The sequence below is a fragment of the Nycticebus coucang genome, chromosome 1 (assembly GCF_027406575.1).
Source record: "Nycticebus coucang isolate mNycCou1 chromosome 1, mNycCou1.pri, whole genome shotgun sequence".
NCBI lineage: Eukaryota > Metazoa > Chordata > Mammalia > Primates > Lorisidae > Nycticebus > Nycticebus coucang.
In genome coordinates, this window is record NC_069780.1 from 62,987,449 (window position 1) to 63,002,668 (window position 15,220).

At 35.9% G+C, this 15,220-nt stretch overlaps 1 non-coding gene across 1 annotated transcript; it reads left to right on the plus strand.

The window, feature by feature from the left end:
• The first annotated feature begins 1,542 nt into the window (after positions 1-1,542).
• LOC128593276 (small nucleolar RNA SNORA2/SNORA34 family) lies at positions 1,543-1,679 on the plus strand. Its single transcript, XR_008382314.1, has one exon. It is a non-coding gene; the product is annotated as a small nucleolar RNA SNORA2/SNORA34 family (small nucleolar RNA).
• Positions 1,680-15,220: the final 13,541 nt, after the last annotated feature.

A 15,220-nucleotide genomic window follows, 5' to 3' on the forward strand; every position in this document is an offset into this window, starting at 1 on the left:
GGGTTTGAAACTTAAAAACATGGAAAAATAAAGCCATTGATAATGAGACTTAACATTATTAATTGAGCATGATCAATCAGTCACTGTGCCAACTGCTCGACATGCATCATCTGATTTATTATTAATCATAATAATCTTCTCACTTAAGTATTCTTATGACTGCTGTTTAGAACACAAGGATTAGAGATTAAAGTGGTAAAGTTACTTTGCTCATATTTCTTTCTTCATTTAGTCAATAGCTTTTTATTAAACATGCATTATTCCGTATATTTGGCACATATCACTGGAAGAATAACAGACAAAATCTCTTCCCTCATGGAACTTACACTTTAAGAAATGGGTAATACTATTAAAGTAAATCAAATAGATTACATAGTTTTCTATAAAATGATAAATGTTATGAAATAATAGATAACCTTAAGTTGACTGAAATTTTTGAACTATGGATGCCAAGGTAGCCCTCATGGAGAAGACAGAATTTGAACAAAGACAAGAAGGATGTGAAAATAGAAATTAAGACACCTACATGGAGGTCTTTTAAGACCAAAGGAGTGGAGCGGTGCCTGTGGCTCAGTGCGTAGGGTGCTGGCCCCATATACTGAGAGTGGTGGGTTCAAGCCTGGCCCCAGCCAAACTGCAACAAAAAAATAGCTGGGTGTTGTGGCAGGCACCTGTAGTCTCAGCTACTTGGGAGGCTGAGGCAAGAGAATCACCTAAGCCCAGGAGTTGAAGGTTGCTGTGAGCTGTGACACCATAGCACTCTAACGAGGGTGACAAAGTGAGACTCTGTTTCTAAAAAAATAGACCAAAGGAGTGATCAGTGGAAAACATTCAGACAGGCACATGAAAGCAAGGGTGCGTGTGAAGGAGTCAGGGAGGTTGTGAAGAATAGTGTAGGACTCCTTCACCCATTACATGCCTTTAACTTTTACTTGAACTATAACAAGCAGCTCTATATGTTGTAGGAAAATTATGAGAAACAAAACATGGACTATACCTGAGAGAAAGACGTAACTCCAGGAAGGCACACTTTCACTGGGCCTGGAAGGATTAGTAAGAGCTGACTACATTATCTGGGGGAGTGTGGGCAGAGGGATGAGAAAATGACACGTTAAATGTACCAAGGCCTGGCTGTACAGGCTGTGTGAGGAAACAGTGCTTCTGTGATAGAAAAATCAAAGACAAGATGGGCTGAATATTGGAGATGTCATATTGTACAAAAATTTAAGATTTTTTTAGGCTATTATAGAAAAAATGTTTAAGCAGCTTAAGTTCAGGTGTAGTATTTATTATCTATTTTGCTAGAGGAAGTGAATAATTTCTATTCTATTCACTTGTATAACTTAGTTTTTAAACTTGGGATTGAATGTGTTATTCAATTAAACACAAAAGTTGTGGAAAGCTCTTTTTTTTTTTTTTTTAAGGGTGCATAGTTTTGAGCTTAATGCAATGACATCCCAGAAAATAAAGCAATTTCTGCGTTAGGTGGTTGGGGTGACATATAGGACTTGGTTCTCCAAGGACATAAGAATTACAAGGGGGTTGGCCCTGAATCAAGGCCAGCAGTTTGCTAAAGCTGTTGGTTTCAAGCAGGAGCCTAAAGAATTATCTTTCTATGGTCTGTTGGCCATTTCAGAACCTTGGAAATGTAATGGTCAATTCATTAGAAAGAAACAGTATGAGTCATTGGTGATAGATGTAGGCTAGTGTGATTTGTAGTCTTAATACTGTCGGGTTCCAAAATACCCATAAAATATTACTATATTTATCTCACAAGGATATTTAAGTTATTTATTAGAATTATAATGCTGTTAAATCTTAATTAATGCTGTTAAATCTTAATTACAGCTCCCCAAAATGACTGGGTTTTTACCCAAAATAAAAAGATAATTCTACAGTAAAAAAAAAAAAGAATTACAAGGGGATTTGCATATAACAGGTAACAGGAGGGTTAAAAACAAAAACCAGATGACACGTCTGTTAAAATGAAGAATTGCATACTACTGAAAAACACACCAAGTAGAACATGTTTTGCCACTACAATAAGCCATTTACCAAAACTTTTACTACTTGCCTTCAACAGTTACGAAGGATGAGGCTTCCACCCATAAGCCTCTGCTCTGGTACAAAGATAAGCTTTTCTGATTCTCATTTGAAAAATTAAAATTTTAAATTTGGAACTCTTGAATGCTGCTTTCAGTTGTATAAGTCTATGAAATGCACTTCCAAATCATTTTTATCATTTAAGTTAGTTGCTTTTCTCTAATGTAGAATCTGAATCGTAGTAGACGTAATTTAGTGCGATAAAGACAACATTAAGCCTTTTCTGAGTATTTAAATAAATATTATGAATCCTACATACCATAATTATTTTTGTCTCTCCTAAAAACCAAATTTTTAAGTGACCTTTATGTTGCCCATGAAGAGCACTGTCTGTTTTGTGAGCCTTACACAGAATAATCTGCCCTCACACTATGACAACTTCCTTTCCTGTCACCAATGCAAGCAGAAGATAATTTTCTCCCAAAGAGTGAGAGAGAAAAACTTGTCCACATACCACATTACTCAGCAAGGAATAATGTAAAACCATCTCCAGGTACCCTGTCTCTTTATTCTTTCAGTGACATACTTTCTCCATATATATTTATTTGAATAGAAAGGCACTAACTAGAGTTTCCACAGAGAAAAGTGGAATAAAATGCTTAGTAATACTTTTACAATTAGTAGGAAAAAAAAAAAAACTGTATACAAATCCTATGAGAGTGTTATACTATTCCTTTTCAAAGGACATTCTCAGTACACATTGATATTAAGATCCAGGACTGTATAATTACGCGCTATATATTATTTGTATGTGAATATTTCAGTGATGTCCACAGAAGGGCTATATATCCTACCCAATATTTTCCAATATGCTGGATTTTTTCATTAAAATTACCTTAAATATAACACTAGATGTTTATTTTCTGCTTTTCTAAGAGTAAATTATACAACTTAATATCTAAGAAAGAAATAAACATGATTTTTTAATTCATCATGATTGGATAGATCTAAACATATAACCTGTAAATGGATTAAAAAGTAATTTTTTTAAATTTTAATATATAGTTTAAATTAATAATTTCTTTTTTTATTTAATTATTATTATTTTTTTTATTGTTTGGGATTCATTGAGGGTACAATAAGCCAGTTTACACTGATTGCAATTGTTAGGTAAAGTCCCTCTTACAATCATGTCTTGCCCCCATAAAGTGTGACACACACCACGGCCCCATCCCCCTCCCTCTGTCCCTCTTTCTGCTTTTCCTCCCACCCATAATCTTAATTGTTGTTAATTGTCCTCATATCAAAATTGAGTACATAGGATTCATGCTTCTCCATTCTTGTGGTGCTTTACTAAGAATAATGTCTTCCACTTCCATCCAGGTTAATACAAAGGATGTAAAGTCTCCATTTTTTTTAATAGCTAAATAGTATTCCATGGTATACATATACCACAGCTTGTTAATCCATTCCTGGGTTGGTGGGCATTTAGGCTGTTTCCACATTTTGGCGATTGTAAATTAAGCTGCAATAAAAGTCCTTATGATAAAAGGATTTTTTCCTTCTGGGTAGATGCCCAGTAATGGGATTGCAGGATCAAATGGGAGGTCTAGCTTGAGTGCTTTGAGGTTTCTCCATACTTCCTTCCAGAAAGGTTGTACTAGTTTGCAGTCCCATCAGCAGTGTAAAAGTGTTCCCTTCTCTCCATATCCACGCCAGCATCTGCAGTTTTGAGATTTTGTGATGTGGGCCATTCTCACTGGGGTTAGATGATATCTCAGGGTTGTTTTGATTTGCATTTCTCTAATATATAGAGATGATGAACATTTTTCATGTGTTTGTTAGCCATTCGTCTGTCATCCCTTGCCCATTGATATAAGGGATTGTTGGCCTTTTTCATGTGGATTAATTTGAGTTCTCTATAGATCCTAGTTATTTGGCTTTTGTCTGATTGAAAATATGCAAATATCCTTTCCCATTGTGTAGGTTGTCTCTTTGCTTTGGTTATTGTCTCCTTAGCTGTACAGAAGCTTTTCAGTTTAATGAAGTCCCATTTGTTTATTTTTGTTGTTGTTGCAAATGGCAGTCTTCTTCATGAAGTGTTTCCCAGGCCAATATCTTCCAGTGTTTTTCCTATGCTTTCTTTGAGGATTTTTATTGTTTCATGCCTTAAATTTAAGTCCTTTATCGATTTTGAATCAATTTTTGCGAGTGGGGAACGGTGTGGGTCCAGTTTAAGTCTTTTACATGTAAACATCCAGTTCTCCCAACACCATTTATTGAATAGGGAGTCTTTCCCCCAAGGTATGTTCTTGTTTGGTTTATCGAAGATTAGGTGGTTGTAAGATGTTAGTTTCATTTCTTGGTTTTCAATTCGATTCCAAGTGTCTATGTCTCTGTTTTTGTGCCAGTACCATGCTGTATTGACCACTATAGCTTTGTAGTAGAGACTAAAGTCTGGTATGCTGACGCCCCCAGCTTTATTTTTAATACTAAGAAGTGCCTTAGCTATACAGGGTTTTTTCCGGTTCCATACAAAACGCAGAATCATTTTCTCTAAATCTTTGATAGGAATGGCATTGAATAGGTAGATTGCTTTGGGAAGTATAGACATTTTAACAATGTTGATTCTTCCCATCCATGAGCATGGTATGTTCTTCCATTTGTTAATATCCTCTGCTATTTCCTTTCTGAGGATTTCATAGTTTTCTTTATAGAGGTCCTGCACCTCCTTCGTTAGGTATATTCCTACGTATTTCATTTTCTTTGAAACTATGGTGAAGGGAGTTGTGTCCTTAATTAGCTTCTCATCTTGACTGTTATTGGTGTATACAAAGGCTACTGATTTGTGGACATTGATTTTATATCCTGAAATATTACTGTATTTTTTGATGACTTCTAGGAGTCTTGTGGTTGAGTCTTTGGGGTTCTCTAAGTATAAGATCATGTCGTCAGCAAAGAGGGAGAGTTTGATCTCCTCTGCTCCCATTTGGATTCCCTTTATTTCCTTGTCTTGCCTAATTGTATTGGCTAGAACTTCCAGCACTATGTTGAATAGTAAAGGTGACAGAGGACAACCTTGTCTGATTCCAGTTCTAAGAGGGAAAGCTTTCAGTTTTACTCCATTCAGTAAAATATTGGCTGTGGGTTTGTCACAGATAGCTTCAATCAGTTTTAGAAATGTGCCACCTATGCCTATACTCTTCAGTGTTCTAATTAGAAAAGGATGCTGGATTTTATCAAATGCTTTTTCTGCATCTATTGAGAGGATCATGATCTTTATTTTTGCCTCTGTTAATATGGTGGATAACATTTATGGACTTGTGTATGTTAAACCAGCCTTGCATCCCTGGGATGAAGCCTACTTGATCATAATGAATGACTTTTTTGATGATAAGTTGTAATCTATTGGCTAGGATTTTGTTGAGAATTTTTGCATCTATATTCATGAGTGAGATTGGTCTGAAATTCTCCTTTTTGTTTGGGTCTTTTCCTGGTTTTGGTATCAGGGTGATGTTTGCTTCATAGAATGTGTTGGGGAAGATTCCTTGTTCCTCAGTTTTTTGCAATAATTTCTGCAGTACAGGAATAAGCTCTTCCTTGAAGGTTTGATAGAATTCTGGAGTGAAGCCATCTGGACCAGGGCATTTTTTGGTTGGAGGATTTTTTATTGTTTCTTTGCTCTCAGGGCTTGAAATTGGTCTGTTCAGGAGCTCTATTTCTTCCTGGCTGAGTCTAGGGAGAATGTGTGATTCCAAATATTGATCCATTTCCTTCACATTGCCAAATTTCTGGGCATAGAGTTTCTGGTAGTATTCAGAGATGATCTCTTGTATCTCTGTGGAATCAGTTGTCATTTCCCCTTTATCATTTCTGATTGAGGTTGCTAGAGATTTTACTTTTCTATTCCTCGTTAGTCTGGCCAATGGTTTATCTATTTTATTTATTTGTTCAAAAAACAGCTCCTTGTTTCATTAATTTTCTGAATGATTCTTTTGTTTTCAATTTCATTGATCTCTGATTTGATTTTGGATATTTCTTTTCTTCTTCTGAGTTTAGGCTTAGATTGTTCTTCTTTTTCCAATTCCATAAGATTGCTTGTGAGATTGTTGACATGCTCTCTTTCTGTTTTTCAAACGTAGGCATCTAAAGCGATGAATTTTCCCTCAAAACTGCTTTTGCAGTATCCCACAGATTTTAGTAGCTTTTGTTTTCATTGTTGTTATGCTCAAGGAAGTTAATGATTTCCTGTTTTATTTCTTCCTGCACCCATCTGTCATTCAACAGAAGATTGTTTAATTTCCATACCTTTGTGTGGGGTCGAGCGTTTTTGTTAGAGTTGAATTCTGCCTTTAGTGCCTTATGGTCTGAGAAGATACAAGGTAAAATTTCAATTCTTTTGATTCTTTTGATATTTGTTTTTTTGTCCCAGGATATGATCAATTTTGGAGAATGTTCCATGGGTTGATGAGAAGAATGTATATTCTTTATCTTTGGGATGGAGTGTTCTATATGCGTCTATCAAGCACAGTTGTTCTAGGGTCTCATTTAAATCTCTTATATCTTTGTTTAATTTCTGTTTAGAGGATCTGTCCAACTCTGTAAGAGGAGTGTTAAAGTCCCCTGTTATTATGGTATTATTAGATATCATATTGCTCAGACTGAGTAAGGTCTGTTTCAAGAATCTGGGAGCATTTAAATTGGGTGCATAAATATTTAGAATTGAAACGTCTTGTTGTTATATTTTTCCCTTGACCAATATAAAGTGACCATCTTTGTCTTTTTTGACCATAGTTGCTTTAAATCCACATGTATCTGAAAATAGGATCGCAAGTCCTCTTTTCTTTTGCATTCCATTTGCCTGAAAAATTGTCTTCCAACCCTTGACTCGGAGCTTTAATTTGTCTTTTGAAGCCAGGTGTGTTTCTTGCAGACAGCAAATGGATGGCTTGTGTTTTTTAATCCAGTCAGCCAATCTATGTCTTTTCAGTGGGGAATTCAAGCCATTAACATTTATTGATATAATTGATAAGTGTGGTAGTATTCTATTCGTCTTATTTGGTGAGAGTCCATTGCTTAGTTTTATCTGTTGCATCAGTGTGGAGGTTAGGTTCTGTCCTTTAATTTCTGAGTTCTTACTTTGCTGCTGATCCATTGTGGTGGTCAGTGTGCAGAACAGGTTGAAGAATTTCCTGTAGAGCTGGTCTTGTTGTGGCCAATTTCCTCAATGTTTGTATATCCGTAAATGATTTGATTTCTCCATCAATTTTTAAGCTTAGCTTAGCAGGGTACAGAATTCTGGGCTGGAAATTGTTCTGTTTAAATAGATTAAAGGTAGATGACCATTGTCTTCTTGCTTGGAAAGTTTCATTAGAGAAGTCTGCGGTCACTCTGATGGATTTGCCCCTGTAGGTCAACTGGCGCTTACTCCTGGCAGCTTGCAGAATCTTTTTTTTTGTCTTGACTTTGGACAGGTTCATCACAATGTGTCTTGGAGAAGCTCGGTTAGAGTTGAGGCGATCTGGGGTCCGATATCCCTCTGAAAGCAGTGTGTCAGAATCTTTGGTGATATTTGGGAAATTTTCTTTTATAATATTCTCTAGTATGGCTTCCATTCCTCTGGGGCATTCTTCTTCCCCTTCTGGGATTCCTATAACTCGTATGTTGGAACGCTTCATAAAGTCCCATAATTCTGACAGTGAATGTTCTGCTTTCTCTCTCTTCTTTTCTGCCTTTTTACTATCTGAGTTATCTCAAGAACTTTGTCTTCTACCTCTGAAATTCTTTCTTCTGCATGGTCTAACCTGTTGCTGATACTTTCCATTGCTTCTTTAAGTTCCCTAATTGAGTGTTTCAGTTCCTTCAGCTCTGCTATATCCTTTTTATATTCTTCATATCGTTCATCTCTTATTTGATTCTGTTTTTGGATTTCCTTTTGGTTATTTTCCACTTTATTAGCAGTTTCCTTCATTGTTTCCATCATTTCTTTCGTTGTTTTCAACATGTATATTCTAAATTCCCTTTCTGTCATTCCTAACATTTCTTTATAGGTGGAATCATCTGCACTAGCTACCTCATGGTCCCTTGGCAGGGTTGTTCTGGACTGGTTCTTCATGTTGCCTGGAGTTTTCTGCTGATTCTTCCTCAAGAGTGATATCTTTTATCTGTTTCCTTGCCCTAATTTTCCTTTCACTTCCTCTTGCTCTATAAGTTCTCGTGCCTGTGGACTAAGGGTTTGATGAGTCCTTTTGGTATAGGACCAGAAGGGTGAGAAGGTTGAAGAGCAAGAAAGGGATGAAACAAAGGAGGACCAAATGATAAGACAAAAAATAGAGAAAGGAGAGGGGGTGGGTAAAAGGAATATTGACAAAAAGAAGAGAGGCACAGAAAGAGGAAGACAGAGCAATATAGGTGTACAGGAGGGTACTTTGACACTACCTTTAAAAACACCCACTTTCTGGGGGTGCCCAGTTGGGTGGTTCCCTTGAAGTCAGCAGCTGTTTGCTAACCTGATCTGACACAGTACCCCACCTCCACCAAGTAGAGAGGAAAGACAAAAATGCTATAAATCAAACGAGAACAAGCTAACAGAAAACTTTATGGGAGAAAATTGGGTGAAAAACCAAATAATAGCGGTAGAAACACCAGCAAAAATGAAGTTCTAGTTATTGAAAAAGGCAGCAATGGGAAATTATAATTAAACTAGAAAAATTGAGAAAGAAAAAAGATCTGTATGGAAAATGTTGAAATTAAAAAACAAAAGAACATCAACAACATCAAAATAAACAAAAAAACAACCAAATCAAAAAAAAAAAAAAAAAAAACCACAACCCAAACCAAAGCAGTATGTATATGTTGTTGAATATTGTCTGGGCAACACGTGGTCTTCTTGGGTATGAGATGTCAATCATAGTTCTGATATGACTGGAGGCTGCTGATTTCTCAAACCCCAGCAGGTAGACACCCTAAATCTCTCTTCAGCCCACTTAAAAGGCACTTTGAACTTGTTCACTTGCTGAGCAGAAGCTTTCCCAGGAAAGTGCTTGTCGCTGGAATCACTGCAGAAGTGGCTATCCACTTACCCAGTGTGCCAAAACCAGTCTCATTCTGCCCCTGAGGGTTAGGGCTGCAAGGCGGCTCAGACCCAACCCTTAGGCTACTCAGTTGCTAGGTTACCAGCACCCACCCGTATTCTAGCTCTGCGACCCTGAGGGTGGAACTTGCCGGGGCAGATCTCTCACAATGGCTCCCTGCGACCCAGAGCCAAACACTATTAGCTCCGTCTGGCTCAGCAGCTCAGACTGGGGCCCTAGACAATGTCCAAAGTTCTCCGCACTCCCACTCAGGCTCTTCCCAAGGCAGTTCAACTGAGTGCCAAGTCCAAAGACACCAAAACAGTTCACAGGTAAGGCCTTTCTGGTTTGCAGTCTCGCTGCTACTGAACTTACAGTTGCAGGTGGGTTTAGATCGATTGAACACATGCGACCACTTGCCGTTTTTCCACTGTTTTAGTCCTCCTCTTGGGGTCCAGAAGTCTCTCACTAACTCCCTGTATCCTCACAGGGGTGATGATAGGCAGATCCCACCCACCAGAGATGCCCGGAGTCCTATCTCCCCAGACTCACGGTGCCCAGATGCAAGGAAGCTGTTACTCGGCTGCCATCTTGCTCTCAACCCCTAATAATTTATTTCTAAAACTATCACAGATCTTTATTCAAATTTCTGAGAACATATCACTTATCAAATTTTGATAATCCCACATACAGAATGAAAAATAGCCTGTTTATTATTTTAATCTCTGTGTGATAAAAGAAAAATACTAGGGCACAAAAAATAATTTATGAGTTTTTGTACTCCACTATACGCTACCTCTCTCCTCAAATTATTAACTCCATTTCAGACCCTGTTTATGAAATCGCTATAGATACATCAATGGATATAGAGAGATTGATCAATTATCAATCAAGAGAAATAGAGTACACGTGGGATTAAGTGATTCTATTTTAGGGTTACTAATTGGAAATATCTTTTCAGGACCTGATACCTGGAGATGCAATGGTGAATGAGAAAAAAAAATTTTTTTTCTGTCGTCACGAGCTCTTCTTCTAGTTGGGGAGACAGGGACATATATATAAATAAATACAAGAATATGTCATTTTTTGGTAAGGAAACCAAAAAAAAAATAAAGCTGAAGGAGAGAGTGATAGATCTAGTGGGTATTTTAGATTATCTATTTAATAATAATACAGTAGGTGTTGATCAGATCTACTTGGATAAAATGAGGAAACAAGTTGTGCAGTAACAGCTGAATGTTGCCCCCCAAAAGGTCTGGCTCTTTGCCCTCACCCATGCGGGGAACCCTCCAAGCCCTTGGAATGTCATGTCTTACAGAATGTTTGTGATTGCCTGGGGTCTTGGACCACTCTAGATAGTTCTATACTAATTTTATGATTAGGGTCTTGGGCTATATGGTATCAGATCCACGTCTAAATAGGTTAGAAGACAATGTCAGCTATGTGATCATTCTGCCTTGTTTATCTGATCAATCCCCCACAAAATCTTTCGGCACAATGCTTAGGTGACATTTTTTTTGCTGCAAATTTTTTTATGCATATTGTCACATTGTTGTGAGGAGTAGTGTTGCCTACATGACACCACTGTAAGAGGACAAATAGAAGTTATGCCCCAGATTTTCCTGGACCCTGCCCTGCCTTTTCCTTTGCTTATTTTAGTCAATATCCTTTCACTGAAACAGGTTGTATCCACGAGTGTAATGGATAGTCTGAGTACTGTGAGTTCTTCTAGTAAATTACTGAGCCTCAGACTGGTCTCAGGAAGCATGATCTTTGCCCAAGACAGGTGAAAATCCAGAAAAGTTGGTTTATTAAAAGATAAAGAGTAAAAACATAAACTTAAGAATATTAATTTGTCACAGTCAAGAAAGCAAAAAGAAAACTGTGACTACAACACTATAAAAAATAAGAACTGATTTTTAGCGATTATATTCATGTCTGATCATTTTTATAAATAATGATTAAGACTAGAACACATAAAATAATTGCCATAATGTTCAGATTAAGAAATAAAAATTAAAATAATAGCAGGAATTATGGAACAGATGGTCATAAATTATAGCTGATGATGTCACAATTATATTTTAATACTTTGATACACTGAACTTCCAATTTTTATATACTAAAGTTAGTTACAATGTACTATGTGATACAGCCAAAGAAAATACTCAAGTATTCCCCCATGTCCAGTTGCTGTACGCATATGCCGTTATTGCGAATTGTAGTTTTTATTTACTCTTATCTTGTAGATTCCCCTGGTATTTAGCACTGGAGGTAATTTTCTATCTCTGTAGTTAGATTATAAGCTTCTTTTGCCACTTCCCAAATTGCACTATTCCGTCTGTCAAAAACAGCTGGGCTGAGTAAGAAATAATACTAGTCTATTAAAAAAAAAAAAAACGCAATCCAGAAATGTGAACTATTTGATTACACTAAAATAGAAAGTTTCAACTAATCATTTGCTAATCTTCTCACATCTTTTTTGAAACAGCTTTTGATGAAAAGGTTAGCAAAAACATCAAATTTGTGGGTGCTGAATGGTTTGTTTGCTGGAAAAACATACACAGTATTTTGTAAATGTGTTGTTAAGTAAACTATGTTTGATTTCAGTGGAATTATTTTGGTTACAAGAGGGATTCTGCATAAATACTCACAAACTGAGCTCAATTCCTTTCAACATCAAACTATATTTGAGTTAGTTTAGTGTTAGTCATACAAAAACATGTAAACAAAACAATTCTAAAATTATGAAATTTGGATCCCAAAATATAAAATGTTCTTGTGTATCTCAATTGCTCATTGCCTTATGTTACTAAGTAAGAACTGTTGAAAAACTCATTTCCTATAATGAGTTTCTTAGAATCAAGTGCAAATTAAAATGCACAAGAGATATACTGCTTTTGCTCTTTTGGTTATGAAGATAGTTTCCCCACATACTGTCTGCCAAGATTTGAAAAACAGAGGTGCCTGCTTTAACCTTTAGGTTTACCACTGCCAAGTGGAAGAGTGGCATATGCCTCTCCAGTCACTGAATAATATGAATAAAAACAAAACATAAAGCACATAGCAAGAAATAGAATAAAGAGGAAATAAGAAAATCAACTACAAAGTCAATAATACCAAGCATATAAATTGTAGCTGTGAACATAAAGCTTTCAACTCTTCTGTTCAAAGAATACACTTAAATAGAAATTTTAATACATACATTATGTGTGTATACTATCTATGAAATACACACCTAGGAGAGAAAAAGTTGATGAATATTTTTTAAAAAAGTAAAAAGGTAGCAAGATTAATCTCTGGCAAAGTACAGTTTTTAGATAAAATCACCACGGCAGGGAGAGATTGTTACCCAATAACAGTAGAATTCGCCACACCCAATGAGTATGTATTATTTGTAAGGTTAGACAGGTGAAATAAAATAGCCTCAAAAATATACCTAAGAAGCCACGAAGTGTTATGAGTTAAGTAGCAAGATTTGTCATAGGTCCCTCGTCCCCAGTGGGAAAAAGATTCTGAAGTAATTTAGCATTCAGGACACTTACTAAGGAAAGTCCTTGGAAAAGCGGCGGAAGTAGGAGAAGCAGGATTATGCAAAGAAATCAAGTAACATCAAGCCTGGCAGCTTCAGCCAATATCATTGGCATCTGTAGAGCTGAAATGGCATCTCAGTGTTATTCATGTTGGTCTACAGTAGGCATTATAAACCCACTTGGACCAGTCATTGGCTAGAGGATGACCTTGGGCAAAGTTGCTCTCTACACGAGAAGCTACAGCTGAAGGCTTTCTGCTACCAGCATCTGAGGCATCAAGATATACTGTGTACAATCAAAACACGTGTAAAGAATGAATGACCCTATGCCATGGCTAGTTCAGTAAATCATTTTTTTCATCGTATTTTATCTACATAGTTTCATCCTTTTTTCAAGTCTTTTTCCAGAATTGGATAATGCTGGTACTTTAGGTAAATTAATTTTGCACACAACTGAAAAAATTTTGCACTCTAGATTTTTAAACATTTAAGGAAAATATTTCTGTACATAATGAATCAAATTGATATTCATCTGAATAGTGTATGCTTACTTCTTCACAAGATATGTGCTCATTAAAGCTTTCACTCAATTTTTCACATAGGTAACATTTCCTGAAGGATAGAAAGCAAAATTGAAAAAAAAAATAGCGTGTATTTGAATTGTTCACAATTAAAATAGTCTAAAGAATTATGGAAAAGATATTATGAAGCTTAAGTATCATTTTTAAGTCAATACAAAGATATGTTTCTTGAAGAAAATAAAATAAATGAAAACACCGAACATATTTGCCAAATCTCTCAAAGGAGAAAAGTACTGGGAGGTTTACACTTTGTATTAGGTAATGTGAAGCCATCTGTAAGAGTTATTAAGTGCATACTTATTATTATAGAGGCAAACGTGGCTTCCCATCTCGGAGTTTACATGACCTCATACTTTTAGCAAACTTGTCTGGCCCACAATGGGCTCGGGCAGCAGGGCCGTGGAGTGTAGTTCCCACACACATGTTATTCAGCCTTGAGGATTATCTGCCTTCTGAAATGTCTATTGAATATTAGTTTTCCCAGAAGAATGTCCATGAGGTTCTAAAAGCTAAATGGGAGCAATGACTTTTAAAGTTGTTGACAATAAATACCACCCCAAATGACTGGGTCTTGCTGGAAAACCACAGAAATCAGACCTAGTGAATGAAATCACAATGGCCCATCTCCTGGAATCCTGACATATGTTTTCTGGCAGTATTATTGTCCTCTGAATAGTATTTCAGTTAATTTATCTTCACCCATAAAAAGAAATAAAATTTCCACTTCCAGTTTCAGGTGGCAAGAAGAGCAAGAGGAAAGAAACAGGTTAATTCTTCAGTTCACCCTTTGAAGAACCTAAGTACATGATAGGCGACTTACTAAAAATGCAATTAAACGGGAAGAAAAGAAAGGAAACCAAGAGGCAATAACAATAATTTCTTGGTAGATTCAAATTATTATTGACTGAAATTATCATAATGAATTCTTAAATTATCACATTACTTCTTAAAAATGTGCTGCAGTTCTACTACACTGAAAACTACAAAACTTCAAAGAGAAATCAAATGAAATATAAATGCATGAAGAACAGCTACTATGTTCAGGATTGCAAACACAAGAATTTTAAGGAACAAATATCCTAAATTACGCTACACACTTAAAATAACCCCAAAGTTCCAACTGGTATTTTTATGGAAATCAACAAGAATAATTCTAAAATTAATATGGAACTGCAAAGTCATGTATAAAGACTGATAAAAGGAATAATGAAAAAGAATAGTATCCAGAAATAAATACGGATAAATAATAAATTTAAATTTCTGAATATTTCCATCTTTATATGAAATAAAAAGGAAAATATATGTCAATTACATATCAACCAACATGTCTACAAGAAAAAGAAAGCCTTTAGTCAATTAAAAAACATCTGTCTTGAATCAATTTAGGTGTGAATTATAAAAATGACGGGATTCTAAATTCCGATTTACTTTTTTAACATGAAATCAATAGTAAGAGAATATGGTAGATTGGATGTCAGGTATCAGGCAATTTTAATTGGCAGGTAAATGCTTGGAAATGCTTCCATTGTGATAAATATTTCACTGTGATTAGGTAAAAGTTATAGTATTGATGAACAAAAGATTACTAGTTATTGTACACTGTATTGTTCATGTGTATATTAGTGTCTGTGTTTTGCTTGCTCTGATATGTTTTGGTTCACTTGGAGCCATAAAATTTTATAAAGTTGTTATATATTTACTCAACATCATGGTCAATTTTAAGTGTTAACTTGGCTATGCCATGGTTCTCAGTTTTTGGTCAAATGTTATTCTAGATATTGCTGTGAAGATATCTTTTCGATCTGATTAACAGTTAAATCAGTAGACTTTGAGTAAGACAGATTACCCTTTTTTAAATTTTTTTATTAAATCATAAACACATAGATCATGTATACACTAATGCATTTATGGGGTACAATGTGCTGATTTCATATAGAATTAGGAATGCTTACATCACACTGGTTAACATATACCTCGTCTCGTTTACTTAG